Here is a 5,021-nt window from a genome sequence, read left to right as displayed (position 1 = left end):
GAAGGAGGACCAAGGCAGATCATGGTCTCTCCTGGGCCTTTCCTGTGGAGTATCCACTTGAGTACCCAAATGTCTGAGGTTCACTGGTTTACCCCCCTTTTTTTTTTTGGTTTTTTTGCTTGTTTTGTTGGGGTTGTTGGCCCCTTTATTTTTTTTTTTTTTTTGTTGTTCCCCAGGGCCTTTTAGTTGTTGGCCCCCCCTTTCCCTTTTCCCGGGGTTTGGATTTTTTTTGGTTTTTTGCCCCGGCTTTTTCTTTTTCTTTTTTTTTGTTTTCGGTTTTGTTTTTTTCTTTGTTGGCTTCCCAGACTTCTCTGTCATCTCCCTGGTGAGTGATCCACACCTGAGCCACAACTGTTCTCTGCTCTCCTCTGTTCATTGTTCTACCTTCTAGCTGGACTGTTCCAATAAGCAACATCTCCAATTGCCATCCTGACCAGAATCCTTCTTTGCAAATACTGTAAAATGTTTGTCACATAAAATAATCTTCAAAACCAGAACAATAATTTGCAAAATTAAATTGTTCTTACAGATTTTGTTGTAAAGAGCACTGTTTGCTATTTTATATTTTACCTGTGTTTTACCTTTACATGTAAAGACAAAAACAGTGGTCAGCTCAAGAGAAGTACATAATTCAGTTGTTTAATTTTGACTCATGAACACACCTTACAAATCTGGTCATGCACTTGAACCACTGTGCTAAAATTTAATAAAGTAGAGTAATGGCCATTTCCTAAGTCATCCAGTTCTAATCACTTCTGACACAGAATTTAACCTCTCTTTTCTCTCTGCCATAAGTAAATAAAGAAAGCAATAAATAAGACTGAACATGAAAAGGAAAGTCACTGGGAAAGACGGCAGGCCTTTCCATTAGTTTCCGTAATGTCTGTCCGCTATCATCCATTTAAAAATCAATCATTGTGATTCTACTGTTTACAACGTAGGGAAAACTGGGTGTCAAAGCTCTTTGACTGTGATGCACTGTCAAGAAAATTTATCAAATGAACCTAAAGAAAGAAAGATGGGAATGAGGAAGGAAGGGAAAGGGGAAATAAAGCAGAAAGAGAAGGAGAGAGGGAGGGAAATAAAAATGCATTAAAATGGGACAGGAAGGAACACAAAAAATGGGAGGAGAGAAGCTGGCTGAGTGGAGACCTCACTGGCTGAACTATCCTGGAGGAAAGAAGGTTTTCAGAGAAAGTAGAGTGGAGAGGGGGCACTGCTCAGGTGACACAGAGAGGTGCCAGATTGTGTGGGGACTTCACAGAGGACACTTGGAAGCAGAGAAGGAAAAGGATCAGGAGGAAAAGATGTCCGTGAGGATCAAACCCAGGGAGGCTTGGAGCCCAGGGAAGGGGCAAAGGAATTTCTTTCTCTCCCCCACACTCTGTCAGTGACCAGCCAGCTATCCAGTTACTCAGAAACTTTTCCAAGAGCCCAAACACTGGGGCAACCATGATGTTGTGGGGGGATCTTGTGTGATCCTAGCAGGTGGACATTTGTATGGGATTCCCCTCCATGGACAGTGACCCAGGAGACCGGGAAGCTGGCTTTCCTCTCTTCAGACTCTCCTCTTTCCCTTTGCCTCCCCCACTCACTGCCACCAGGAGAGCAATTGGAGCTGAGACTGTGGCAGGTGGCCACTTCTCCTGAACCAGCATGTTCTCCAGGCTGAGGTTTTCACAGAGACTGGGCCCATGCCTTTCCCTGTGAGGACCATCAGTGGACTCATGGTACCTGATCTGGAGGCCCTCTCCCCGCCCATGTTTCTTGGAGACACAGGCCAGCAGGTCAGACACGCAGACCAGATCCCTGCCCCAGGACTCGAGAGAGTTGTGGGCAACACAGGGAGGAGGTTGGGAGCTGGAATCAGGAGGCAAAGGGGCCCACATGGGTGAAACTGATGGTGGCCCCACCAGCAGGGAAGATTGCAGCCCACGATGCCATAGGTGCCATGGCAACATAGCACAGTGTGGCATATTCTGGCCCCAGGCTGCTGGGGAATAATGGCCCCTTTGTCACAAGCAGCTTCCCAGTCTGAAGAACCTTTCCCAACCCTGCTCCCATGGCTTTCCCTGGCATCTGGGAAAGAACCCCTGAGCCCGTTGGAGGCTTTGCAAAGCCTTCCAGGTTCATACAACCTAAGTACACCCTGCCTCACTCCTCCACCCACCTCTGCTGCGGGGAAGATCAGGCACTCCCCTGGGAGTTACAGAATGCCCATCCCTAACACCTGGGGCATTCAGATACTTCATCGGAGGGACTAGAGCTTATCACAGGCAAAAAGAACACTCAGCAGTTGGTTCTTTTCTGCAAGTATCAATTATTGACAGAACAATTCTATAGCTTATTACAGCTGCTCCCAATTCAAACAGGCAGGGCTGATTCTTATCGACAAGTATCATCTCCGAAATTAAGGTGGGGGTCTCAGTATGATTCACACTGCCTAAAAGAGGTGAAAACAGCAGCAGGGAGCCAACCCAGAGGACACCGCCTGTTAGGAAGGAAACAAACTTACAGGTGCTCAAGCTGTGAGGGGTCTTTGTCTTCCAGCGCAGACTTCTGGGCTAATTGGGGGATTCGTAGAGTCTGTGCAGAGACCTTCCACTGGAGAGCAGGTGCGGTAGAGCTATGGTGTCTGCCAGTCATGTGTTTCTGCCACAGACACCATCCTAATCTTTTTGGTGTAGGACCTAGCCTTCCAGCAATAGCCTTTGCATCACCCTGCCAGGCCAGCAAGGGAACAGATGCTCACCTGTATCATGCCCTGTGACTGGGGGTCCTAACATGCCTCCTCCCCAGCATGGGACATGAAGGAGGAGGGGCCTCAGATGCCAAAGGCACCGCTTGGGAAGGTTGGGGCTATTGCCTCAGTAGGTCAGTTGTGGGGGTAGAATGTTGGCTGGCCATGCGGACCCTGGGCTGGTGAGATAAATCCCTGCCTTCACAGCTGGGCATCAGTAGTGGCCATGCTCCTGCAGCAGTCCCTGTAAGGGTGGCCCTGGCCCTGAAGCTTCCTCAGGGTCAGCTCTGAAGCTTTCACTGTGCCTGAATCCAAGGCTCTGCCCTGCAGCTCACAGCTCTTCCCAGGGCCTATGACTCGACTCCTGAGACTCCAGTGTTGGTGTTCGAGTCCCGACCACTACTGCTGGGCCAGCAGAAGCTCTCTGATGTTTAACACTTCACTCAGGACATCCAGCCCTGAGCAGCCGTCACTCCGGGACCGGTTTGAGAGAGTCCCCAGCAAAGGAGAACAGGGGCCCTGCAATCTTATTAACTTAGAGCCGAGAGAAGAGCAGTGGGATGAGAAGAAGCCAGCAAAGGGACCCGGGCAACGAGATAAAACAAAATATTAATCGTTCAACACCCCTAAGGGGACACAATGGAGCGACAGGAGTGGACTCCACCCCTAAGGAAAGTGGTGAACTAAAGAAATGGAATTCAGAGTATGGATGGCACAGAAGATGAAGGAATTGAAGAGAAAGATAAAAACCAACAAAAAGAAGCCACAACAATATTTAAGGAAATCACTGAAAAAAAAAATCTGAACATGTCCTTAGAGGGCTAGACAGCACAAGAAAGGGTGGAAATGAAGGGATCATTCAGGGAACTCGGAAACATAGCAGAAAGCGTTACAAACAGGCTGCCTCAGGAGAAGGACTCTTAGAGCCAGATGACGAGGTTTCACGATAACCCAGCATTCAAGCGGCCATGGAGGGTCGGCCCACGGTTTGCACTTGTGCAAAGATCAAAATGAGCAAGTTGGCTCATCTGGGAAGCAGCTGTGCAGATCTGTGGAGGGCAGAGGTAGGGGAAAACCACCATTAGGTAAACAAAGCGACGGAACGATGGTGAAAAGAGTTCAGAAATAAGAAATTAGAGTCCATTCAAACAAAGTGCACTTGGATGAATGGGGAAGAAGGTTTGTTCCTGCCAACTCGGTCAATGTTTAATCTGGAAAAGCACGCTTCCGCATCTGGCTTATGTTTAATACTGTAAATATTACCGCTTTCATTTTTTATTTTACTTTTGATGTAATTCTCAGTTTATTAACAAAAACAAAATAAAAGTCAGTGGGGAAGATATGGTATTTAGTGTTACAAATATTAAACATTTCAAATAAAATATTCAAAATACAAATAGTAGGCGCTGTCCTACATGCGCTCACTGCAGTTTCTAATGAAAACTGGAAACGTCAGAAATAATAACTATTTGTACTGTTTGAATAGGAGTCCCTTAATATATGAAATAATATGATTAAAAATCTCCCAATGACTGGAGGAGTAGTTATTTGGGGATCCATTGAATATTGCATGATTTTCAAAGTGGGTATAATTCATTTAAAAGGAAATTAAAAGGAAAAAAGGAAGAAAAATGATTTGTTTACAATTACTTGTTGGAAGAGAGTATTGTGATGTTTATAGGCAGAAATGAACTACTTCTCGACTGAATTAGTTTTCCATTTTCTGAAAAACTGCACTGGCTGAGCCTTCTACTCTTCACACCAGACTTGAAAATTAACAGGTGTCAACCTCAGATTCTTGTCTCCTCCCTCTAAGGCTTGAAACAGTCAGATCATACGTAAAGCCACTAAATCCACAAAAACATAAATGGAATAAACTGGAGGTCTGCCTACCTGGGAAAGGAAATCAACGAAACTGAGTGGAAATTTTCCTCTGCCTCTGCATGTAATAATAAAGCTAACAACTTACATTGTTTTTAGTTTATAGCACTTTGCATAAATGTTATGTAATTTTAATATTCTTTCACCTGTAGATTTTATTTTACCTAGTAATTGTAACCCAATGGCTCAGAACAATAAAACATTATTGGCTATTCTAGAAGTGCTGTAATGAAGTGTCTACAAGGTACTACAAGAACACAAATCAAGATATGAATAATTAATCATTGAAGAAGTAAAGAAAACTGTTGTATGATATTAATACAGTTTATCTTGGAAAACTGGGTAGGTGTCTGCCCAATAAAAAAGTGAAGGGCAGGGCATTCCAAATATGAGCAAATAA

At 45.0% G+C, this 5,021-nt stretch overlaps 1 protein-coding gene across 1 annotated transcript in view; it reads left to right on the top strand.

Moving 5' to 3' along the window:
• CUNH4orf22 (chromosome unknown C4orf22 homolog) overlaps window positions 1-5,021 on the top strand; it is a 486,210-nt gene that overhangs the window by 411,315 nt on the left and 69,874 nt on the right. The gene's annotated exons all lie outside the window — the stretch shown is intronic.

The sequence above is a fragment of the Otolemur garnettii genome, unplaced genomic scaffold, assembly GCF_000181295.1.
Source record: "Otolemur garnettii isolate 467f Iridium unplaced genomic scaffold, OtoGar3 scaffold00039, whole genome shotgun sequence".
NCBI lineage: Eukaryota > Metazoa > Chordata > Mammalia > Primates > Galagidae > Otolemur > Otolemur garnettii.
The sequence above is the reverse complement of the archived record's forward strand: the minus strand, read 5'-3'. Positions and strand labels throughout refer to the sequence as shown.